At 43.2% G+C, this 27,100-nt stretch overlaps 1 protein-coding gene across 1 annotated transcript in view; it reads left to right on the top strand.

Moving 5' to 3' along the window:
- The first annotated feature begins 565 nt into the window (after nucleotides 1–565).
- Nucleotides 566–27,100, top strand: part of LOC106587324 (zinc finger homeobox protein 3) — a 411,964-nt gene continuing 385,429 nt past the window's right edge. The window contains exon 1 of the mRNA XM_045709036.1: nucleotides 566–671. The gene's annotated coding sequence lies outside the window, so the exon portion shown is untranslated. The remainder of the gene's footprint in view (nucleotides 672–27,100) is intronic.

The raw sequence follows: 27,100 nt of genomic DNA, 5'->3' as shown, positions 1-27,100 counted from the left end.
AGGGGGAGAGCGGAGGAAGGAAAGAGAAGAGGAGGGAATGTTCGGGTGTTTGATTCAAAGAAAAAAAAAGTCCTTTCAGTCCCCCTGTTCTTTGTAGAACATTTAGCTTTGACCCTCCCTTGCTTTCCCTGCTCCCTCCCTCCCTCCCTCCCACTCCCACCACAACCCCCCCCCCCCCCCCCCAACACACACACAGTCCAACAGATCTGCAGGATATCGCACTCGCCAGCATTTTATATCTTCTACACTAGATGTGTGCTTTTTAATATATATATATATATATATATATATATATATATATATATATATATATATATATATATATATATATCTTCCCTGTATAGACTGTATGTGCCCACACTGTCGCAACAGGCAGAGACCAACGGACAGAGAGACAGAGAGAGAGAGAGAGAGAGAGAGAGAGAGAGAGAGAGAGAGAGAGAGAGAGAGAGAGAGAGAGACAGATAGGCTAAGGGGAGGGTGAGTGCTTTATATGTTGTGGCATATTTATGATGCATGATGCGGTGAAAAAAATCCTATCCGTTCGGATTTTAAAATATGGCATGAGGTACAATCTGAATATTTATTTTTTGTTCTGGTGAAATAGTCCAATTGTCTGCAGCATTGGTCAAGGCTTTCCCCTGAGCTGAGGAGACTGGAGACGACCCAAGGTAAGTTGTGGGCTTTTTTTCTGTCTCTGCGCTGCTGATTACGATGCTGCTGATTGATTGGTTAGCAGCTGTGGATTATCACGGGCCACTCGTCACCAGGTTCCTGATGATGAGAGGACTGGAGTGAGTGAGAGAGTGAGAGAAAGTGCGAAACGGAGGAGGGAGGGGTGGAAATTAGATGAGCACTGGCAGAGCTCACATCACCAGATCTCTCTAACTCTGTCTATCTCTGATTTCTCTCTGTTTACTCTGCTGTTGTGTGTGTTTGTGTGTGTGTATATGCGTGTGTGTATATGCGTGTGTGTTTGTGTGTGTGTGTGTGTGGTCCCGGCATTCGCTGCCCACCCGCCCGCCTTTCGTTAGCTTGGTGGCGCGTGCGGATGAGGCTTTGGGGAGGGAGTGGTTTGCTGATGAGGGAGCGCCAGCCAGCTGCCTGCAAGGCGGCGGAGGGCCTTTTTATGAATATGCAGATGAGGGGCGCGTGTGGAGGCAGAGGGGAGGGGGGCTGGGGGGTACGTGAGCGTGCCACAAGCAGCACTGTTAATATGCTCTCTATAGGGAGCCTGATCCTCAACAGATTGCTGGTGTTTGGTGTGATCTGGCCGCTGCGTTGTTGGGGTGCGTGCCTGCGTGCCTGCGTGCCTGCTTGCAGGGGGAGACGGAGAAGGAGGAGGGGAACAAGGGAGGGGAGGAGAAGAGGGAAATATAGATAGAGAGATAGTTAAAGAGGAGAGGGGGAAATGGAAGCCGCAGCTTCGGGGCGTATTTTCACGACGTTGACAAGACATGATGATTGCTGCCCCCCACCCCTCCTCCTCTACCCCCCACCACCACCACCACCACTTCATTTGCATGTCAAAGCAATGCAGGCCACTGTTCAGATTAGTATGAGATGACATAATGATGTAATGAATTAGTGCAGCCGTTTAAGCGCTGCACTCCGCTATGCAGTGGGAGACGAGGATAGGGAGATAGAAGGCAAGGAAGAGAGGGAACAGCCAAGGAGGAAGAACGAGTTCCTTTGTTAGGAGTTTCTTTTGACATTCTTCTTTAGTTTAAAAGGATGGATTGAATCGATAAAGTTGGTCATTTGAGAATAAATATTTGTTCATGGTTTTAAGGACAGAATTAAACATCAAAGGTTTACATTTGTTTTTTAAGCACAAAATGAAAATGTTCCTTCCCACATTTTCCATTTCCATTTTTTTCATACTCCATTTTGAATACCTAAATTACTATTGTTCTCTTAGGCCTGTGTTTAAACCTGTGTTTCATGTCCATTCATCTGGACACATGCCTTACCCCTTGGTCACGTTGCAAATGATGCAGCACATTTAATGTCCATTTGCCAGGCCATCATTGCTAATAAGAATGTGTTCTTAATTGACTCACCTGGATAAATAAAGGTTAAATCAAAGAAAAAATGTCATTCTCCTCTATGGAGGTCTTTGTGTAAGTATGCATGCCTATAGAGGGTACAAGGGCACGGCCCCCTAAATGTTTTATTTTGTATTTATATAGGTTCCTAATCTCCCAACCTCATAATTAGCTACCAAGAAGCCATTTCAGGCTGTCAATGAAGTTAGAGTACCTATTTACATAGAATTAGGCATAATGATTATGGCTCTGGATTGCAGGAAAAAGCTTTCAGGTGTTTTATCTGTAATCCCCCAGCCATCCTCACGTACTTTGGGCCTCCTCCGAGTATGTTTCCCTTTCCTCTCCTGCTGTGTTTGGGGTTCTTCCTCTGGTGAAGGTTAAAATCATGCAGAATATCACCCAGTAATAGATAATTCACCATAGGGAATATATAAAACAGGTTTACTCCCTGTGCCAGCTTTTAGAGAAAAACCTGAGGTAAGCTACATTTCAATTTCAATAATAATACTTGTTTTATTTATTATAAGACAGATCTTAGCTGTCCCTCTTAGGAGCAGGACTCTGTGTGGAGTGGTGTCTATTGGAAGAGCTGTGCTAAGACCATCAGAAAGAAATGGAATCCGTTGTAATTCTTCCTCTGCTCAGGGAGAGGGGTTAGAGGGGCACAGAGCAGTGCTTTCTCTTTCTAACACTATCCCCCTATGTCCCAGTCTATTCACACTTGTCTCTCACTTCTCCCCCCCCTTCTTCCTCTCCCCATTCCACTGTTCCCCGTCCTCTCTCTATTACCACCCTATGCTAAGGCAGATGTATCAGAGACTTCTGGTTCTATGTAGTTGGGTTCTCTCTTTGACTGGTCCATGTCTGTGTCTGACATCTGTCCTCACACCACTGATGAGCTTTGCTTTATCATCTGCCGTCCATGTCCAAATCAACAGGGTTCCTCATAGAGGGCCCTAATATGACAGTGTGTGTGTGTGTGTGTGTGTGTGTGTGTGTGTGTGTGTGTGTGTGTGTGTGTGTGTGTGTGTGTGTGTGTGTGTGTGTGTGTGTGTGTGTGTGTGTGTGTGTGTGTATGGAGTATTTCATTGATTGACACGCTGACTAAAGCGGTGGTTTTATGAAGCTGCGAGAGGCTGAGACACAGTGTCTGTTCTCTGTGGAGACGTGCCTCTGTGACAGGAGATAGGAGCAGGAGTGTGTCATACAGCCCTCCAGCCTTCCAGCCCTCCAACCCTCCAACCATGCAGCCCTCCAGCCCTCCAGCCCTCCAACCCTCCAGCCCTCCAGCCCTCTAGCCCTCTAGCCCTCCAGCCCTCCAGCCCTCCAGCCCTCTAGCCCTCCAACCATCCAACCCTCCAGCCCTCTAGCCCTCCAACCCTCCAGCCCTCCAACCTTCCAGCCCTCCAGCCCTCCAACCCTCCATCCCGCCAGCCCTCCAGCCCTCCAACCCTCCAACCCTCCAGCCCTCCAACCCTCCATCCCTCCAGCCCTCCAACCCTCTAGCCCTCCAACCCTCCAGCCCTCCAACCCTCCAGCCCTCCAACCCTCCAGCCCTCTAGCCCTCCAACCCTCCAGCCCTCTAGCCCTCCAACCCTCCAGCCCTCCAACCCTCCAGCCCTCCAACCCTCCAGCACTCCAACCCTCCAGCCCTCCAACCCTCCAACCCTCCAGCCCTCCAACCCTCCAACCCTCCAACCCTCCAGTCCTCCAGCCCTCCAACCCTCCAACCCTCCAGTCCTCCAGCCCTCCAACCCTCCAGTCCTCCAGCCCTTCTACCCTCCAGAGTCTCTCACACACTACACTACACTCCCAGCCAGTAAAAACAATTGTCCAGCAGCTTGCCTGATGGGGGACAGTGACAGGTAGGGGGCTCCCGTCTCTCAAAACTCTGTTTTATTTACTTTCTCCTACTCCTCTCCTCTGTCTCTCGTCTGTCTATTGATCAGATGTAAAATACTGATACAGTTTGTCCCCGCTCAGTGGATGCCTCCTCCAGTTGGGCGGGATTTGGTTCTTCTCAGGGACTAAATATGCTCAACTGCATACACGATTGACACCAAAATCAATGGCAGAGGAAGACATCATGATGGCATTTTCATTACACTATGGACTATCATACAGAGAAAACCTCTATTGCATTGATCCCATTATTTGGATAGTATTCTCAATTATTTGAATATCACAAAATTGTGTGAGCAGTGTAATTACTGTGTAATCAAATGTAGTCCAATATATTTTTGACATACATGTAGTTTACTTACAATAATATAATTTATCTTTCCATTTATCGCCAAGTAAAATGGAATAAACATATATGAAAATGCATTGCTTATGCTACAATAAATGAATAGAGAAGTCCCTTCCTCCCTCTCTCTGCCCCTGGTCATGGAGCCGTGTCCAGGGAGGGCTGGTGTGCTGTGTCCGTGTGGAGTCAGCTGGGCGGTGGAGGGGGTAATGAGTATGCACTGTGACAGCTAGGCTAAAGTGTATGGATGTGTTTGGTGGGAGTAATCAGCTGCAGGACCACGGGGTGTGAGAGGGGGGCAGGGGGCGGTGGGCTGACGTGAGGCTTTATGACTGCAGAGACAGACCTCATATACACACTCTCAGACATGGACACACACACACACACACACACACACACACACACACACACACACACACACACACACACACACACACACACAAAATGCGCTCAACCACAAGCACAGACACATAAACACACAGTGCACGCAAGCAGGCGCACAGATACACGAGCATGCACGCACGCACACGCACGCACACACGCACGCACACACACACACACACACACACACTCACACACACACACAAACCCTTGCACTGCTGAACAGCATCCTGCCCCATACAAATAAGATTCAGACACATAGCTATCGGACACGTTTCACATGTTTTTCCCCTCGTGAAAAAGAAATCCCCACGTGAATTTGGTTCTCCACGTTATTTTTTCACCACTTTTCCTTGTCTTTTTCCACATTTTGTTGTGTTATTTTGTTGTGTTAAAGCTTAAATTTAAAATGGTATTACATTGAGTTTTTTGTCACTGGCCTACACATAATACCCCATAATATCAAAGTGGAATTGGGTTTTTCCCAAAATAAATGTAAAATTAAAAGCTGAAATGTCTTGAGTCAATAATTATTCAACCCCTTTGTTATGGCAAGCCTAAATAAGTTCAGGAGTAAAAATGTGCTTAACAAGTCATATAATAAGTTGCATGGACTGTGTTTAACATGATTTTTGAACGACTGCCTCATCTCTGTACCCCAAACATACAATTTGTGAATTTCAAACCCAGATTCAACCACAGAAACCAAGGAGGTTTTCCAATGTCTCAAAAAAAGGGCATCTAAAGCAGACATTGAATATCCCTTTGACTAGGTGATGTTATGAATTATACTTTAGATGGTGTATCAATACACCCAGTCACTACAACAATACAGGCGTCCTTCCTAACTCAGTTGCCGGAGAGGAAGGAAACCACTTAAGGATTTCACGAGGCCAATGTTGACTTTAAAACAGTTACAGAGTTCAATGGCTGTGATAGGACAAAACTGAGGATGGATCAACAACATTGTAGTTACTCCACAATACTAATCTAATTGGCAGAGTGAAAAGAAGGAAGCCTGTACATAATACAAATATTCCAAAACATGCATCCTGTTTGTAACAAGGCAATAAAGTAATACTGAAGAAAATGTTTTGCAAAGCAATTCACTTTTCGACCTGAATACAATTTGTTATGTTTGGGGCAAATCTAATACAGCACATTACTGAGTACCACTTTCCATATTTTCAAGCATAGTGGTGGCTGCGTCATGTTATGAGTATGCTTGTAATCATTAAAGACTGGGGAGTTTAAAGGATAAAAAAGAAATGTAATGGAGCTAAGCAAAGGCAAAATCCTAGAGGAAAACCTGATTCAGTATGCTTTCCACCAGACACTGGGAGAGTTTTGACTTAAATCTACTTGACAATCTATGGCAAGACCTGAAAATGGTTGTCTAGCAATGATCAACAACCAATTTGACAGAGAAGAATTTTGCACAATCCAGGTGTGGAAAGCTCTTCGAGACTTATCCAGAAAGACTCAAAGCTGTAATCGCTGTCAAAGTTGATTCTATTAAGTATTGACTCAGGGGTATGAATATTTATGCAAATTAGATATTTCTGTATTTCATTTTTAATGCATTTGCAAACATTTCTAAAAATGTGTTTTCACATTGTCATTATGGGGTATTGTGTGTAGATGGGTGAGAAAAAATATATCTCATCACTTTTGAATTTTGGCTGTAACACAACAAATTGTGGAATAAGTCAAGGGTTATGAATACTTTCTAATGGCACTGTAATAACACTATTCCTCTATTGATGGGGATTAAAGCAACACTTCTTATTTGAAACATGAACAAAGTGTCCTCCCCGCTACAGTTTCAGTAAAAAGCTGAGGGATGAGGCTGGAGAAATGTAACTACTCTTAAATCCAGAGGCTACACTATGGATGCAAGGACTGACCATCCATGATATCAAAATGATCGTTTTAACCATGCTTGTAGTGGTTGTTTAAATTTACTTGTGTTTACAAACATAGGTTTAAAACAAGCTTATATTTTGGTTTCTGATGGGGTACGACAGTTCAACTAAGTGCATTTATACATTATTTCTTCAACAATCAATGGGTACATATCATTAATTTATAAGTCCAAAAATGTATGTAGCAACTAATGATTGCCCTTTTAACAGGCAGTGACCTCAATACAGCAGAACTATGTCTCCATTAACTGCCCCCCAAAAATGTATTATGTCCACTGTTCTGCAAATGTCCCGCAAAATTGTCCCCTTTTCCCGCATTTGTTTTTTTTAGATGTGGTCACCTTAATTCCACCAGTGGAAACATTACTACTGCAACATGTTAACATAATCTTTTCATGTGAGGAGAGTAACATTATTCCAATCACACATTTGAACTTGCAATTTCACATGTGAATGAGACATTTTCACATGTGACGTTTTATTACAAGTGAAACTGCGAATTTGATTTTCACTTTCACATATGGACTTGCAAGTTCACATGTTAAAAAACAATTAAGTGTAAAAATCTAACTGACAGTTTAATTTGTGGAAAAACTATAACTTTAAAATCTCACTTTAACAAGTGGAATTGTAAATTCACATTTTTCACATGTGAAATATATGCTCAAAGGGGCCCACCGAGTGTTTTGGCTGTCTAAATCAAATCAAATTGTATTGGTCACATACACATATTTAGCAGATTGTAGCGAAATGCTTGTGTTCCTAGCTCCAACAGTGCAGTAGTATCGCAGTTCTTGAGGGGTCACTATAGACCCGGGTTCGATCCCAGGCCCATGAGGCTGCGCACAATTGGCCCAGCTTTGTCCGGGTTTGGGGAGGGTTTGGCCGGCCGGGATGTCCTTGTCCCATTGTGCTCTAGCGACTCCTTGTGGCGAGCCGGGCGCAATGCACGCTGACTTGTACGGTGTTTCCTCCGACACATTGCTGTGACTGGCTTCCGAGTTAAGCAAGCAGTGTGTCAACAAGCAGTGCGGCTTGGCAGGGTCGTGTTTCGGAGGATGCATGGCTCTCGACCTTCGCCTCACCCTAGTCTATACGGGAGTTGCAGCGATGGGACAAGACTGTAACTACCAATTGGGGAGAAAAAGGGGTAAAAGAACAAGAACAAAAATAAGAAATGTATGCTCAACATGTGAAAAAAAGCTATATAACTGCAAATTTGACGTGGTTTTTTTGTAAGGGTGATCTCCACACCTACTCAAACTAGCCTTTGTAAATATTTTAATGCTAGAGTCCTTAGTTGCTACATACATTTTTGGACGTATTAATTAATTACACGTACCCAGTGATTCTTAAAGAATATAATTTGTAAATGCCTCATGAGCTTAGTTCAACTGTCATACCCCATCAGAAAACAAGATATAAGCTTGTTTTACTTCAATGCTTGTAAACAAAGTAAATGTAAACAAACACTGTATGGTTAAAACTATACTTTTGGTATCATGGATGGTCAGTCTTTGCATTCATAACTCTGTCTATGAATTTGAGAGTGGTTACCTTTCTCCAGGCCCATCCCTCAGCTTTTTAACAAAACAGTGGTGGGGTGAATGCTCTGTTATTGTTTCAATGAAGGATTCTAGCTTTAAGCCTTCACTAAAACAGACAAAGCCATTTCATACCTTCCAATCAAGTACTCTGATGATAAGATTTGGATTGTGGTTAAAGTTATGAAGATAAAATGACATTTTAACAAAAATCTTTAGTGAATCAGAAAATGAATTAATATTGTCAGTCATATTTAGTGATGATGCATTGAGTTAAATAATTTTTATAATGCAAGCATGGAAATTATATTGTTGTATTTGCAGGTCCTGCAAAAATATTGAGTATGTGGTGTATTAAACAAATGCTTTTCCAATATCAGTGAAGAAAATGAATAATGCGGGATCATTTATTTCTCTTAGTGAGGCTGTGGACTTAGTTTTAATTGCATTACGTGAACATAAGGTTTGCTTTGCTACAGATCACATCTCAATTAAACATTTGGAGCCTGTGGCTGCACTCCCTCAGAAATAATTAATATAAAGTAGGCCTTATTGGCCAGTGAAATTGAACACACTAATAAATACATAAAGGGAAAATAAATATTGATCACACCGTGCATGTGGACAGTATGACTTTGATTTGATTTCTACAGTTTATAGGGCAGTGGTGTGTGTGTGTGTGTGTGTGTGTGTGTGTGTGTGTGTGTGTGTGTGTGTGTGTGTGTGTGTGTGTGTGTGTGTGTGTGTGTGTGTGTAAGGAGGTACAGTATATGACTGTATTCGCTAGATCGCATACTGTAGCCTCTCTGTCCCCAAACATGGACGTTTTTGTGGCAGATGTAGATGTCTAATTTTACATTGGTGTCTTTGTGTATATGGGTGTGTGCTTTATATTGGTGTCTATGTGTGTATATGGGTGTGTGTAGTGAAAGTCCATGGGAGGCTGAACTCCTGGTCCTGTCACTCCACACTGCAGTTTTCCCCTGCTACTCTTGGTTCTCTATTGCCAATAAGGAGGATAGGCAGGAAAGAGGATTATTGGTATTGATCTACCCAGGGGGATCATTAGGCATCACTATCAATCCACAGCTCCTAGCGCACAGCACCAGGCCGCACAGACATTGCCAATTTGTCCCTATTAGAGAGCCCAGTCTCTGGTTGTCTGCGCTGATTGAGGATGCCCAGAGCCCACCGTCTACAACCCACAGCCCCTGCTGGGCCAGGTCTGACCTGGGTCCTGAGATGAACCAATGACAGGCTGGCTGGCTACCTGGTGACCACACTCCACCTGTTCCCCCTGTATTGTCTCCCAGGGTTAGGAGAAAGTGGTGAGGAAAGGAAAGAGTACGTGATGATAGCCAGCTGAAAGAAAATGAATATGAAGGAACAGACCTCTGCCAATCAAAGGCAAATGTTCGCATTTAGATTTTATTTGATTGTTGCTTAATTTCCCATTTTCCAGGCTTTACATCTTCAGGTGGAGATAAATAAAATATTTGAGAGCCACCCTGTACTTTTCCTACTTCCGGTGGTGATGACACCACCTTCAGTACCTAACGCTCCGTCCTGGCTGGTCGTGGTATTATTTACCCTCAGGTAATTGGAGCTGTAATGGAATACCTCCGGCAGGCTTATCCGGCCTGGCCTACTTATTTTTGTAAGCTGGCTGTTCTGGGGAGTAAAGCCTGTTGATCCGCCTCTCCCTCCGTCTCTGACTGACTGGCACCCTCTCTGCCACCGTACGCACGCACAGCCCGATGTGAGGGAGCCATGCAGCCGGCTGCCAACACGCGGCCAGACGGCCACTTACCAGGCGACGAGAGCTTCCCAGGTGCCACTCAGAGTGGCAATGTTTTGACATGGCATCAGTACACCGTGTCACCGCTATCAGCGATTAAAACGCAAGGCACTACCAGAATAAAAAGGCCCCCGACACCATCATATTGATATTGCTCTTACCCGCTCCCTCTTCGACTTTCACCATATCTCTTGATTCCTGTCTCTGTCTGTCTGTCTGTCTGTCTGTCTGTCTGTCTGTCTGTCTGTCTGTCTGTCTGTCTGTCTGTCTGTCTGTCTGTCTGTCTGTCTGTCTGTCTGTCTGTCTGTCTGTCTGTCTGTCTGTCCCTCCCTCTGTGTGCATATAGAGCTGCATCAGGGACTGATTATGTTCATGCCCACGTTTTATCCCCTCTCACAGAGTATCAGGGTAGAGTGGCAGACATCACAGACTCTCCCATGTGCAACTTATACATGCCACCTCCACTGCTCAGCCCCAGAATGAAAAACCACGTCTCTTCTTTACACATTTTATTTGGTGTGAGTTGCGAATATATTTATTAGAATATAACCACATTTTGGGAATTTTGTTGCCAAACATACTTACAGTACCTCCCGTTGTTCAGTCACACCATGCAAACAAGTCTCTTTATGTGTCTCTACGGCCTCTCATTCAAATACAGTTTTAAAAATCCATATAAAAAAATCTGACAATAGATTCTGTTCTATGCTTGGAGGATGCTGACATATCAAGCCTTTCTGCATTTCATCCCTGCTTATGCTCTGTGAAGGGGATTTTGACACCTGGTTTATAACGAAAGCGCTTTGGAATAAAGGACTGTATGAATAGACAGTGGCTTTGGGCTTGGCACTGTACCTGTATGTGCTCAGTTTGCCCAAAGCACCGTGCTCACAGACAGGGATCAGGTGCTTTGAAATCTAAGGGAACGGAGGGACCCCTTGGGATGTGGCAGGTTTCCCGTCACTGGCTTGTTGTGTGTGTGTTTGTGTGTGTGTCGTTTTTTGTGTGCGTGTGTGTGTATGTGGTACCTCTGAAACAGCAGTTGCTCACTCTAACCCCTGCAGATGACCCCCACTAATTTCCTCAAAACAACCCCCCTCCTCCCCAAACATACACAGGTAGAGCCAGACAGACAGACCCTGTGACGTGGCAAGTGGGGCAGGTATCAGCAAGTGATCTTTTCTCATGACCCTTGACCCCGTGGCCTCTGCCTGCAGCTCAGTCTGGCCCTAATGATGTAGACAGCAGTACCTCACTGCCCCTCTCTGTCTGGACTCCTCCTCTGTCATGCTCTTAACAGACATACATACACACACACAAACACACACACACTCCAGGCGCCCCGCTTGGCACAGTAAACACTGGCTGTGGTAAAACCTGAGCTGCTGGCGTGTCACATAGAGGTCTATAAGAGGGCCGGTAGCAGAAGGAGAGGGGGCGAGAGGGGCACCCCTGTAATAAATCATCTTAAACACATCACAATTCATCTGAGCCAGCGCTCCCTCTGACCCCCTAACTGAGGGTTGGTCCTGTGTGGCTCACAGAGCTAGCCTGCCCTGTGTAGCAGCAGCAGTAGTTACACTGTAGCACCACATTGGTCTTCAACCTGAGGTTTCTCTCTCCCGTGGAAATCAAAGGCCTTGTGGTAATGACTCCAGCCTGGGTGTAGTATGGGGTCCCTTTGAGCTGCTGGCCCTTCAATGTGTTGTTCTCACACATCTTCAGTCACAGGTCGCTCATAGGGAGTTGTTCAGCCTCCGTCTCACACACACCAGAGCACTGACCACACATATGAGCCCTGGGCCACAGGAGTGGAGAAACCAACTCCCCTGAGAAGATGATAGGACGTCCTGTTTTGCCTCACCTCATCAAATGCAGAACCATCCAAAAGTACTTTAAAAGCTATGAATTTGTCCTGTAGTTAGTAAACCAGGTATATATGTTTAATGTATATATTCGAAATGATAAAACTCTAATCTTGACATATGTATGGATAAACGATTTTATACAGCTTGAAATCTATTTGTTTAACAACTTCCATTCTGTGGTATGATGCCATGTTTGTGTCAGTGTTGTGCATCCTCTCCCTCAGCACTGTTCTAAACCCCAGCCACCAGTAGAGGGCAATGTGGCCTGCCCAGGAGCATGGCCAGTGGCTGCAGTACAAGGCTGTAGCGTTGTGATCGCCCTTCACACAACCACACACACACCCCTCTACCGCTCTTTGTTATTATATACACACACATACACATAGGATACACAGACACTCTTGTCCTTTTGTGTCTGTACTGTTTCTTCATGGTGGTGTGGAGAAGGGCTGTGATCCTAGTCATTGCAGGTCTCTCTCACGTAGCAGCACATCACTACATCCTCTCCCAGTTCAAATTGTAACGAGGTTCGGCTTTAATAAACACCCATTGAAACCCATTCACTAGCTGCAGACTTTAAATAAACACAATCCAGGCTTATATGGAGGTGTACCACTATGTCCTGCCTTTGTATTTATCGGTCCTCAATGAATTTGTATTCATGGCATCCTCACAGTCGCATGGCTTTTGAACCACTAGTAATACAGGAATGAATATAGCATGTAACCTGAAGGACATCTGTTGATTTAAAAGGACTACGTTGTCGTGTCCCATATATTCCGCTTCTGTTCTTTGTGTTTATATGAGGCAGCGGAGGCAGACAGTCTGGGAGTAATCAGATGAAAACAGGGATCATTCATGATCTTTAAAAACACACAAATGAAATATCAAGGTATCGCTCAAAGCCAGTGGGAGCTCTGTGTGTTTCCACCTCCATACATTTTACCCATAAGACCACTGGGCTGGGGATCTCACTGGCAGATACTCAGCAACATCATTTTAAAATGTTGCGTGTCTGTGTGTCATCTGTGTGTTTGTCTTTCCAGAATGTAAGCCTGTGGCTGTGTGTGTATTTTCTGCAGAGGTAGAGAGAGAGAGAGAGAGAGAGTGTGAGAGAGAGACAGACAGCAAGGCAGGGAGGGAGAAAACGAGAGGAGAGATGGATGAGGGCCGTTGTGAGGCTCTGGGTGTTTTAATTATCCTGCACTCTGTCGTTGGGTCGGCGCTCACTATCTTCCTCTGGCTTTATCCCCGTCTCATGATTTGAGCGGTACCTTTATCCCTAAGCCTTCAGCTCCTCTGGCCAAACAAAGAAAAAAGGGAGGGCAAAGAAGGGGTTTTACAACAGTAACTATGCCGCGCTTACCATTAATATCCCTCAATCTCCTCGTTTTTATGTGTTGGAGAGCAAAGTAACCCCAGTAAAGTGACCCTGGTGCGGGTGGGGCCGTGCGGCCTCTTGAATATGGTTATTCTAGTGGGGTGTGAGGGAAGCTCCTGTAGGACCAGGTCCAGATCTGCCCCTTTGTATTACTGCTCAAAAGGAAGAGCCACGCGCTAGCAGCCTGGTAAAGAAGCAGGGTGAAGGAGCACCGTTTTATTTTCCTTCCCTCTCCTGCCCATTCTTTCTTCCCTTCTTTCCTTTTTTTGTGTGTGGAGGAGATCATCGAAATGCCAAGCGTTCCGGCAACATAGTGTCTCTGACAACACTATTGGCTGAAGAATGGCTTCTGTGGATGGGCACACTGGTCACGTGACCCCTCTGTAGAACCTCCCTGAAGCAAAATCGTCCACAGATTCCATTTTAGACATCTGAGATTATTTGCCTGTTTACTGATGTATTTACATAGCAGCAACATCGTGTGCTATTACTGCAGAATTAAATAGATTCCTCAGATCTTAATGGAAAACAATGTGCTTGGACAAAGGCCATAGCACAAAATACATAGTTCAAATATTTTTGCTGTATGATAGATGTTTTATTCAGCATTTTCATTTCTTGAAATGTTATTTCGGAGAACACTAGTGGAGAGATATGTTTATGTGCTGTTCAAGCATGTTGACAGCAGTATTATCGTATTTAACAAAGAATTATTTGTTTATTAAAGGTTAACATATTTATTTGCCTGTGTTTCATTTCGATAGATAATATTTTGTCAGGAACTGTTTTAATATTTGCCAATCCCCTTGTTCAAATAGATTCAGCTAAACGTTACCAATTGAAGTGTAAATATCAGGTAGAAGGCAGTCTAGGTAGAGTAGCAAATACTACATTTTCTTAAGAAAAGTGTGTATATGTGTGTATATCTGTGTGTATTTGTGCAAGTCAGTGTGGGTATAAAAGCCAATGTATGTGTGTTTGTATGTCATTTCTGGTCTGTACTGTATCTCCATGACAACATGGTTTTGATGTTGGTTCCCTTACTGACATTTCCCCATTTGGGGAGGATTGTGAATTGCCTCTCCTCTCCTTCAGCCAGCGTGTCATATGAAAAAAAGGTGTTGGGGGGGGTAACGGAGGCAGGAGGGAGGAGGGAGGAGGCAGGGGGGGCAATATGAGGAATCTAATGGGCGTCTGGTCTGATTGTCCTCAGCCATGGCAGTAGAGACAAAGCAGATGAATTGTGAAATGTATTCGAAGAGATTGGAGACAAGTGCATGTCAGCAGCCCCTCCATCTCTCCTCCTTTCCACCCCCCTTTCTCCAGGATCCCTCCCTCTCCATCTCTCCTCTCCTCTTTTTGTCTGACACTCTGAAAAAAAGCAGGCTTGACAGCAGTGCTCTGTTTGAGCAAAATATTAAAAAAAGAAAATGCTATTTTCACCCGTTTTTCTTTTCTATTAGCTACTCAGGCAGATGCTCAGCGTATTGCATCCATATTAATTGTGAAATATTGCATGACAAATCTATGCAATGTTTATCACTAAATGTACATGAAAAGGGTTTAGATGTATACAATCTGAATTGTTGAGACTAGATTATATATATATATTTTTTAAACTATACTTATAAATTAAATTACAGATTACAGTCAATTAAAAAAATATTAAACATAAAGTCAAAATTAGTATTCACTGATTGCATTTTAAAATATTTTGTTATTGGCTTTTCATTTGTATGAATCTCCAGATTGTCCTGGTGATCTGTAGTATATGTTAGAGGCTGACTGGCCGGTGTCTGGTAGCGTCTGGCCTGCGTCTGGGTCCTGTCTGCCCTCTGCCCTGCTCGCTGACCCCTAGGAGAGCTGGGACGTAGTCAGCCAGCCAGGCAGGCAGTCAGCACAGAGGGGCCTCTCTCTCCCTCCCCCCTTTCTTACCTGGTAGGATAGTAGCTTTGTAGAGCTCCACCATGGCCCACATACGCAACCCTGATGCCCCGTTGGTTACACTAGAGAGAGGAGGCAGACCAGTGTCTAGCCTGGCATCAGACTCCCCAGCTAGCTGTGGTGCAGTTGGGTATGAGGAAATAGAATCCTGCACATACGTTCCTGCTGGGTTTTCATAGTGGGTCTGAGTGATGCAGTGATAGGAGAAAGGAGTAATGTAACCCAGTGCTGTGACTGTGAGGTCACCCATGTGTGGTGTAGTGTATTTTAGACAGCCGCGTTGCCTTTGAAATGTTGAACAGGAATTATTGAGGGCTCATAAATGCATCCAATTTCTTTCACAAAACTCGGTAACTGACCAAATAATGTTCAGTTGGTTTTGATCATGAAAGGCAGAATCAGAAAATATTATATTATAATATTTTTTTTTACGTAGTTTTTCAATTATTTTCTCACTAAATATTTGTTATTCTTTTCAAAAGAATTCTAGAATATCAATGAATAGATACCCTGAAATAGTTTGTGTAATTAAAATTATTTTCAGAACAATCAAGTGACCATGATGACAACAGTGGACTGTCAGCTTTTGTTTTGTGTCGACTGGATTTATTATTCATCCTTACATCACTCTGTATTTGAATATGAATAATGGAGGAGCTATCAGAGGAGGAAGAGGGATGTGAGGAAGGGATGCCACACAGCGTTGGTCCTGGCTCCTCTCTGCTCTCTCCCCCTGTGAGGAACAGGCAGGGGGGCACAGAGAGCTCAGAGCCTGGGTGTGCTCGATAGAGAGCCTGGCCTGTCTCCCTGGTCCTGGGTGGTGATCTCTCTCTGCCTCTCTCAACTCCCTTGCCTGCCTGCCTGGCTCTCTCTCCGGTCGGGTTTAATAACAGTGTATAAATCAAAAGCCTCCTGTCTGCCACGCAGCCTTCATTAAATTCAAATGGGAAACTGTCCTCTTCGGATCCAATTTTAATAAAACCAGGTAATCAAATATGGGTTTATAAAAATAGGTCATCATTTCGCAGCCCCAGAGATGTCCTCCGTCCAGTGTTTCTGTGTGTGCTTCATGTTAACAGGGTTGAAGAACCCTATCATGTAGAAATACTGTACACACAGCATCCACAGCACACACATACAGACTTACACACAGTACTCACTAATCCTGCACACAGGGAATATTGTGTCACTGTCCTCTATGCTACACAATGTATATGACTTTCAGTATAATAAAACAATTGTTGCATAATTTAGTTCAAATTGATAAAAACTTAGATAAATTATTAAATGATCAATAATTATGAGATTTAATGCATATGCAAATACTACTGATTCAAATAATTTAATATAGTCAAATATATTGAATAAACACATTTCTAAAATAATTACTTATTCAAATATTTGTAATTTGTAATATGTTTATGGTACATATTCATCATTAAATAAATCAATTTTGGATCACTCCTGTACATTTAAATTAAGAAGTAAATGTGGAATTTTATCAGCGCGTAGTTATGGCAGGCAATAGAGATACAGAAACATGGTGGACACACACACACACACACACACACACACACACACACACACACACACACACAGAGACACACTGGAGTGATTAAAGGTTGGTTTGGGATGTTGTGGAGCAGAGGTTAGTGTTGTGGGTGGACTTGGCCGTATAGTTGAGGTATACTGGAACACAGGAGGATGTGTAGTCGCTGTTTCATGCTTTTTCAACGCTGATTTCGGGGGCATATGCTTGGCTTCCCGGGCTGCACTTCTTCCTGACTGTCCGAGGTCTTTCGGTCCATAGGATTGGCTGTAGTCCTGTCAGTTATAGATCACCCATATGCAGTCAGTGTGTTTGATATGTGACCGGTGTTGACCAATAAGGCTCCACTCAGAGCCGTAACCTTTATTATACGGCCCTGCCACATGGTAACTCAGTCTGCCCCATAGAAACACAGCAGGTCTACGTATTCTCATATAGCCCTTGGATTCTAGGAATATTCCTCCATCTTTCTGTGATGGTTTACGGCTCCCTTTATTTACTCTATTTGAACGTTGATAATAAATAATTTAGGTATTTATATGCACTAAGAACATTGTTTCATCATTAATTATGTTAAAAAAGAAAACACGGTCTAATTTTGTGTTTAATTATACATGCTATAAAGAAAGGTATAAATATATATCTGATATTTGGTTATATACCATATTCTTATCTGTTTGCAATAATCTCCAAGACAAGATGGAGCAGCTGGAACATTATACAGCCTATGAGCAGAAGAGGGCACTATCAGTCGCTGATGTACTCTCTCTCTCTGTCTGTCTGTCTGTCTGTCTGTCTGTCTGTCTGTCTGTCTGTCTGTCTGTCTGTCTGTCTGTCTGTCTGTCTGTCTGTCTGTCTGTCTGTCTGTCTGTCTGTCTGTCTGTCTGTCTGTCTGTTGGTCTCTCTCTCTCTGTCTCTCTCTGTCTCTCTTTTTCTGTCTCTCTTTTTCTGTCTCTCGCTCTCCCTCTCTCTTTCTCTCTCTCTTTTTGTCTCTCTCTTTCTTTCTTTCTTTCTTTCTTTCTTTCTTTCTTTCTTTCTTTCTTTCTTTCTTTCTTTCTTTCTTTCTTTCTTTCTTTCTTTCTTTCTTTCTTTCTTTCTTTCTGTCTGTCTGTCTGTCTGTCTGTCTGTCTGTCTGTCTGTCTGTCTGTCTGTCTCTCTGTCTCTCTGTCTCTCTGTCTCTCTCTCTCTCTCTCTCTGTCTCTGTCTCTGTCTCTCTTTTTCTGTCTCTCTCTCTCTCGCGCTCTCCCTCTGTCTCTCTCTCTCTCTTTTTGTCTCTCTCTTTCTGTCTCTCTGTCTGTCTCTCTCTCTGTCTGTCTGTCTCTCTCTCTCTGTCTCTCTCTCTACTTCTATCATCTATCATATCTTTCAAAATATATATATAGAAAATGTGTCATCTATTTGTCTAGATAATACATAATAACCAAACGGGGTTCAAATCACACTAATTAATTAAAGAAGTCATATTCTAACCGAACTGATCACAGAAAAAAATGATTTGATGTTGATGAAAATTATTTCATGTTGAATGTAACATACATTTAACTTTACATTCGGTTAGTTATATCATGACATTTGAATACTGTTTGTTCTTTGCACGTTGCATGTTTTCTGCATGTTATTTGCATATTCTCATAGTCATTGCATTCTTGCATATAAAAATTGAAGCTTTTTGTGTTTTGGTTTGTTTGTTTACTGGTATTGGTTTGTTTTGAAGACATTGTTGTGTTATCTAGTATATCTGGTGGTTGTGTTGCTGGTCTGTACTGTAGCGGTGTGGTAATGGGAGGTTGCCCTGCAGGCTTGGGATGTGTTCTCAGGACGTGTCAGCCCACTGTCAGGGCTGTTCAACCTTTCACTTCTCAAATGTTACATCTTCCGTCTCACTTGATCCGTATGATTTGACTTTTTCTGATTATCAGTTCACATTTAAGAGAAAGCCTTTAGGTATCTGCATATTATTTTATAGGATGATGGTTATGAAACACTATAAATACAGCCTCTGAACACAGCTTATTGTTGGTGTTCCTAGAGAATGACGATAATAGACATGCCTGAACCTCCCATTTCCATACTGCTGTCCTATAGGCACTTAACATTTAGTGAATACTCTTGCTTAGAATCGCGTCCATGATTCTTCTAAAAGTTTGTCTCTCTTTGTTAAAGAAGAGGTGATGTACTAAGAGCAGTACAGTGATTGCCTCCCACCACCACCACCACTACTAGCAGCCCCATAATCACAACCAGATATACCCGAGCACTGTTCTCCCTGAGCCCAGCTCATCTCTTCTGTCTCCTGCCTGGGCAGGTCAGTGGAGTTCCTGTAGCCCCCCCGGTGTGTCTCCCTCCTGCCTCTGTTCTTCCTGCCTCCCTTCCTGTCATCCAGGCCTGGCTGCCATGTTAGTGCAGGCTCCTGCTGCTCAGCCCACTCCTCTCATTCCATAAATCCTCCTATGTGCTGGGAGGAAGGGGGGAAGGTATTGGGTAGTTACAGACAACAATAACCAGGGCTCTCTCCATCAAAGGGTTATCTGGCTCCCACAGGTACACTGACAGACAGACTGCATGACGAAAGGGGGAGGGCAGAGCATCTTCGACTGAAATGGGGTACAGTGGGCCTGGTAAAAATGTGGGTACGGATGTTTGAACAGAAGAGGTATGTGGTTTTGGCCTGAAAATGGGTACTTGTTTGAGATGGAATGAGAGTGCAGTGAACGGCTGGTGAGAGAGGGGGATGTAGTGAGAGGGATGAGGCAGAGAGGGGACACAGTGAGTGATGCTGTCCATCCAAAGTTCAGAGGTTTGTTGGACATACAGAAGTGTTAGGCGTACTACAGAAGTGTTAGGCGTACTACAGAAGCGTTAGGCGTACTACAGAAGTGTTAGGCGTACTACAGAGGCGTTAGGCGTACTAAGAAGCGTTAGGCGTACTACAGAAGTGTTAGGCGTACTACAGAAGTGTTAGGCGTACTACAGAAGTGTTAGGCGTACTACGGCGTAGCCTACTGTACACTATGTCCTTTGTAGTTTTCCACGAATGTATCACACTCCATCACTTCTGTGTATTTATTTCGATCTCGCCAAATAAATGATTATCATAACAATGAAATATCTATTGGATTATGCTAAGCGGTTACTTTCTAATCACCAAAGAACCATAACTGTTTCTGATAAGGCTCTCCCAGTGTGGCTGGAAGTTAGTTTGGTGAGAAGGCAGATATTTTATCAGGGCTGTAGTGCAGGGTCTATTCCTCAGCGCTGTATTAGCGTGTCAGGGACGACTGCTGTAATGAATTGCCAACCCCAAATTTTGCAAGTTAAAAAGTGGGAATGAGAGTAAACCTTTTGTTTATGTCACCTATCATCTTGAAATATTTACTATTCTGCGCCTCTCAGCTCCCTGTCTCCCTCCAGCGTGATAAAAGGTTCTGGGCTCCCTGTCAGTCCATTCCTGTGTTACCCCATCTTCTGCTCCTCTCTCTCTCTCTCTCTCTCTCTCTCTCTCTCTCTCTCTCTCTCTCTCTCTCTCTCTCTCTCTCTCTCCCTCTTCCCCTCTCTCTGTCTCTCTCTCTTTCCCTCTTCCCTCTCTCTCTCTCTCTCTCTCTCTCTCTCTCTCTCTCTCTCGCTCTCTCTCTTCTCTGGCAGGAACAGACATCATAAACCTCCTCTTTTTTGCTGAAACCTGCTGTCAAGATTTTTTCCCCCTCAAGGAAGTGTTCAAGTTGAGAGGGTTCCTCTGGGAATTATGTGAGCATTTGACCAGGTGTTTGCGACACTTTCAAAATTCGATTTTATTCCGGTGTGTACTCGCGCTTAGTGTGTGTGTGTCTGTGTCTGTATGTTTGACCTATGAATTGGAATGAAAAACAATACACGTCTTTTTATAGTTGGTGTGTGTGTGTGGTGTGTGTGTTATTTACATTACATATGTTATAAAGAGAGTGAGCGTTAATGAAATTCACATATTTGGTAGAGTATACATTTGGTATATTCACTGTGTGTTTAGAATATGTATCTGAGTGTGTGAACATATGAAATTCATACAGTATGTAAAAGAGAGAGAAAGAGTGGGGTGTGTTTGCAGGATAGCGTAGGGGAAGAATTGCCTGCGGTTGCCTTGCAGGACTGCTACAGTACCTCTGAAATCCACCATCTCTCTCTCTCTTTCTCTCCATTCCCTTTCAACAGAAACATGTCCCCCAGCTAAGGTGCTCCTACACTGTTTTCACCATCACTATTTCAAGAGAAAACAAAACTGTGAGTAGAGGCAGCTAGATACTGGGTTTTGTAAAGGTGTACAGTGGTGTGTTTCTGAGGTAAACTCGTTCTGCTAGCACCCTGTAACATATCTATCCCCTCTCTGCACTGCGGCGTCTAGCTGCAGGGATCAGGATTATACCACAATATTACCCATCTCTGAATTGTGATGTCAGGTAAAAAAATATAACTTTTCATCACATTTATTTCACCCTCGCAATGATATAATACATCATGTATTATTTTGTTGTTCAAGGTATTACATTGTGTAGTGAGAGAATAATGGTTATCAATAAGCAGGGTGATCAAAAGTGTTTTAATGACAGTATTATGGCTGGTTTATACAGAAGCCTTCCTCTGTGTAAATTAAGTAGGACTAGATATTTCACTTGTATTTCTGACAAGGAATTTGTTTCTTTGTGGAACTAAAAAATGTGCATTCTAATAGGTAAGTCTACTTCCTTCTCACAGGGGAAAGTTGATTATATCTAATCTTTTGACTTTGAAATCTTCTCTTGTGCCCAGTATTTTCTCTAATTAGATGCACATGAAAAACAGTGGTTTCATGAGGCCTGTGAAGTGAAAATAACAGCATGAATATCTAAAGGTACACAAGGGATGGAGAGCTATCTCTACCCAGGTACTGCAGGAGTTGTGGGGTCACCTAATTGGCAGTCTAGTATGTAACACGTGATGTAGCTTTTTCACATATTTATGTGCATATTTATTTTTTTATGTTTCTTTTATTCTACATTTTCGTCACTAATAATTCATACTTTACAGCTCTTACATGCTTTTTAATTTTTCTTTCCCTTCTTCTTCTTCCCCTCCAAGTGTGGCTCTTTCTCAGAGATTCTCTGTGTTGTTGAATGGAATTGGGGAGCGAAACCTCAGGGTCTGACTCTCCAATCAGTCTGCTAGGGCTGTTTTAAAGTCCTATCAGTTTTTTTTATCTGGAGGGGAGAGGGGGTTATGGGGGGACGGGGGTGTGGGGGTTGTGTCAGGAGGGGCGATCATAAATATTAGGAGCTGCAGGGAGACAAAGGGGCTAAAATGGAAAGGCTTGGCTGGACGAGGGGACCTGGCCATGTCATGTACCTCAGTCATTTTTCTTGTGCTCTTAGAACTCAGTCAGGGGTTTAATTGGAATCCAGACTTCAAAGAATCCTTTGCCCCGTCCAGCAGTTCCCCCCCTCACCCCCATCCCTGACCCTTCCAAACCCCACCCCTCCTCTACCTCCACTTGTCATGTCCACAGCACATACACACATCCATACACACAGACCGTGACCACTACTATGTCACACACAACATCGCCATGTACTGCACACCACAAAATTGACTTTGCCCTTATTTACTCTAGATACTGTATTTAGGCGCTCTGTCTGTGTTCACGAGTAGGTGTGTGCGGTGTATGTTTCTCTGTGTGCCTGTGGTGTGTGTGTGATGTGTGTGTGTGTGCTTTGTGACTGAGTACAGATGTAGGATCGTCATTTGATCACCCTGTTGCAGGATAACGTTAAACTTGGGCATTTTAAACTTGTTGTGTACACTGGTTCCACGGGGGACCAGTACGGAGAAAAAAATGTATGAAATGTATGCATTCACTACTGTAAGTCGCTCTGGATAAGAGCGTCTGCTAAATGACTAAAATGTAAATGTAAAATGTACACTATTTGAGGTTTAAAAAGGCTTCTGAATTTTGTAATTTCCACTTTGAATTGTCAGACTTGGTTTATCAACCCCTACAAAAATGTCCCTTCATTATAATTCATATTTCCTGTTGCTGCAAGATTATTTTCCTGCTGTAGCAAACTGGCTCTAATGAAGATCCTACATCTGTACGTTTACATAGTTATCTATGCAATACTACACTTCTCCTGAAATGAATGCCCTATTGTAACTGTTGGATGGAGTGAGAGAGAGGTATCCAAGTCTCCTTTCGGGTGCAACTGGATGCAACTCAGTCAGTGGCAGTAGCTGCTAGGAGAGGAGAATGGAAATCAGGTCCAGTATTAGCTAGCCATGGAGCCTAGACAGAGATTCACATGTCACAAGGGCCTCGCCCTTATTCTAACAGGGTGGCACTTCTTCAACTTAAACTATTTTAATTGCAATTATCAAGCGAACACAATATGCCTCATTAGTAATAGTCCCTTATATGCAGTATATAGCCGCACACTGTGGTATGTTATTTCTAACGGTTGTGTATATTGGATTATATTCCTGCACTAGATTGTCTGGTATTTGTGCCTAATTGGAAGAGTTATGAATATGCAACACATGCTTCAGAACAGAAGTGAAGTGAGAGAAAGTTAAGTTTTGTAATAAGTCTGAAGAAAATGGGGGAAAAAGTGTCTGTATAGTAATACTGGAAGCATGTGGGTTGATATATAGTAATACTGGAAGCACAGAAAAAAAATGAATGAAATGTATGCATTCACTACTGTAAGTCGCTCTGGATAAGAGCGTCTGCTAAATGACTAAAATGTAAAATGTAAAATGTATGTGGGTTGATATATAGTAATACTGGAAGCATGTGGGTTGATATATAGTAATATTGGAAGCATGTGGGTTGATATATAGTAATATTGGAAGCATGTGGGTTGATATATAGTAATACTGGAAGCATGTGGGTTGATATATAGTAATATATGCACCAGTGTAATGAAGGATTCTGCCTCCTCCCTTTGGGTTTCAGCAGGCCTTGTTAGCACTGCCGAGGAGACATTTTGAAACCATACCTGAAGTGGATATATTTTAAAGATATAATTACTGGTAGGAAAAAGAGGACATATTTTCAGACCTCTAACAAATATTTTTTCCCATTATACATGGTAAAGGTGTTAATGTTGGCTTGTCTTTTTTATTTTGCCATATGAATTATGAAACAGCTGTATCGTTTGAAGTACAGTTAATAGGTGAATTTCAAATAGCCATTCTGTAGGAAAAAAGTTATGGATATCCAATTTAAATTGTTCTCGCTGAGACAGAGTTCCAGTGCAATAATCAACGTAGGAAAGTATGTTCCTATTCTAACCTGTATACTGGGCCAACATTGACAAGTTTAAATAGTCTTCACCTTCCTCAGTATGGGTGGAGATTTAGGGCGTCAATTGGCTATTCTCAAAATGGCAAATGTGGGACTGCTCTCCCTCCCAGGCACAGTCATTTAACAGGTGGCTCCTGTAGACAATATATTTCCAAACATAAGCACACTGACTTCTGTGACAACTTCATTTGAATCAGTTGTGAGTGATGTCCCTACACTTAGAAAAAAAGGTTCTATCTATACTGAACAAAAATATAAGCACAATGTAAAGTGAGCTGAAATAAAAGATCCCAAAAATGTTCCATACGCACAAAAAGCGTATTTCTCTCACATTTTGTGCACAAATTTGTTTACATCCCTGTTAGTGAGCATTTCTCATTTGCCAAGATAATACTTCCACCTGGATAGGTGTGGTATATCAAGAAGGTGATTAAACAGCATGATTGTTACACAGGTGCACCTTGTGCTGGAGACAATAAAAGGCCACTCTAAAATGTGCAGTTTTGTCACAACACAATGCCACAGATGTCTCAAGTTTTGAGGGAGTGTGCAATTGGCATGGTGACTGCAGGAATGTCCACCAGAGTTCTTGCCAGAGAATTTGATGTTAATTTCTCTACCATAAGCCACCTCCAAAATTGTTTTTGAGAATTTGTCAGTACGTCCAAACGGCCTCACAACCGCAGACCAGGTGTATGGTGTTGTGTGGGTGAGCGGTTTGCTGAAGTCAACATTGTGAACAGAGTTCCCCATGGTGGCGGTGGGGTTATGGCATGGGCAGGCATAAGCTATGGACAACGAATAAAAATGTATTTTATCGATGTCAATTTGAATGCACAGAGATACTGTGACGAGATCCTGAGGCCCATTGTCGTACCATTAATCCACTGCCATCATCTCATGTTTCAGCGTATTAATGCACAGCCCTATGTCGCAAGGATCTGTACACAATTCCTGGGAGATGAAAATGTCCCAGTTCTTCCATGGCCTGCATACTCACCAGACATGTCACCCATTGAGCATGTTTGGGATGCTCTGGATCGATGTGTACAACAGCATGTTCCAGTTCCCACGAATATCCAGCAACTTCACACAGTCATTGAAGAGGAGTGGGACAACATTCCCCAGGCCACAATCAATAGCCTGACACATTTCCCATGTGAAGGAGATGTGTCGCGCTGCATGAGGCAACCAGATACTGACTGGTTTTCTGATCTACACACCTAATTTTTTTTAAGGTATCTGTGACCAACAGATGCATATCTGTATTCCCAGTTATGTGAAATCCATAGATTAGGGCCGAATGAATTATTTAAATTGGCTGATTTCCTTATATGAACTGTAACTTAGTAAAATCTTTGAAAATGCTGCATGTTGCGTTTACATTTTGGGGTTCAGTGTAGAACCTAAAAGGGTTCTTCAGATGTCCCCATAGGAGAACCCTTTGAAGAACCCTTTTGGAACCCTTTTTTTCTAAGAGTGTAGATGGATGGTATTGGTCATTGTCTAGAGTTATGGCTTTCTGGCACCTGGTCAGAGTAGGGAAGAAGAGGAACGGTAGAGGAACAATAACAGTTTTGCAGACGTAAATGGAAGGAAAGAAGTTGTGCATCCACTGCGGAGGCCATTGGGCTGTTCATTTATAATCCATTACATACATCAGTAACGGAAGTGATTGTTTTGGGGTTATGGATGTGTTCTCCTTCGTGATGTTGTCTCTGCAATTATGAGCTCACATACTGTATCATAGCTTGCTGCAGCCTGCTCTTTAAATGCATGTGGATCATCTTGACGTGAAAGGCTCACAAACGGCTGGTGATGATGATGACTGATTGCTGTTGGAAAGAAAACAAAGACATCTGTTCCAACGCCCCGCTGTCTTGTGGAAAACACAGGCAGCCTGGGAGAGGCATGAGGCTTCTGTGACTAATAGAGTAGCAGAGACAGAATGGCTTCTAATGGAGGTGTTAATGACCATGTTGCTTAAAGGTTACTTTGGAGTGGTGTTTTCACTCTCCCACTTGTCTCCACCCCTCCATCTCCCTCTCCGTCCTTATTTTGTTTTCTTATTATTCTCCCTCTTCCCGGTCATGAAACCCTGCAACTGCAGCGTCCGACAGATCAAGGCATGTCAGAGTGAAGGGAGAAAGAAAGAGACAGATAGGGAGAGAGAAAGATGGTAAAATGGGAGAGAGAATGGGATATAAAGGAAAGAGAGTTCCTGGAATCAGGGAGGGGTCTCCCCAGGGCAGCCCAGCAGGACGTTGACTTGAAGGGACTTTTCGTGGCGAGCTTCAAGCACCTCTGACACACACACACTCATTTCCATTCGCTTTTATCAAATATGAAAATTCAGGGACCACAGCTCTTCATCGCGCCCCAAAAGACCCAAACACAGTGGAAATAGCAGAGAGAAGAGGTAGTTAAGGAGGTTTTTTTGTAAAGAAGGGGAGGGTTGTTAGCTTTCATGATAATTCTGTCTGTGCTTCCCCTTGTCTGTTGGCTCAGCTCAGAGGTGGGTCTCATTTGAGAGTGGTTGTACATTTCTTTTTGCACCCTGGCAGACCAGACCACCCTATTGTCTTCTCCGCTGGAGATGGGCTTCTGTTTGTTTGATTTTTTTCTTCTTTTTCTGCAGCCTTTGTTGAGGAGTGGAAAAGGGTGAATGTCCTTCGCTCGTCCCCTGGCCACGACGTGGGAAACCATCCGGAGTGGCTTCATAAAGTGGGATGAAATATTCAGGAAGAGGGGAAACATTAAGAGTTTTAATTTGGCTGGAATGGTGGCTCCATTCGTGCACTGGGCACCTGGGATGAAGATTAGAGAGGGGGGGGCTGATACATGTCATCCATCTTGACTGTTGATGAGCACTGTCCTTCCCTTTTTCATTGGAATTAAATATGTGTGAGGAGAGGGCATTTGTTAAAAACCCACTTATTCCACAAATTCTTTGTTCCTGATCATTTCACATCAGAACTACTCTTTGCTAGTCATTTCAAATAGGATATGGTCCAATTATACATTTTTAGTACCCTAACTATCAGTCATATTACATCCAATTACCCCATCACTTGTTACAGATGAAAAGTGATGCACCATTCTCTG

This window comes from Salmo salar, chromosome ssa26 (genome assembly GCF_905237065.1).
Source record: "Salmo salar chromosome ssa26, Ssal_v3.1, whole genome shotgun sequence".
NCBI classification, from domain to species: Eukaryota; Metazoa; Chordata; class Actinopteri; order Salmoniformes; family Salmonidae; genus Salmo; species Salmo salar.
The sequence above is the reverse complement of the archived record's forward strand: the minus strand, read 5'-3'. Positions and strand labels throughout refer to the sequence as shown.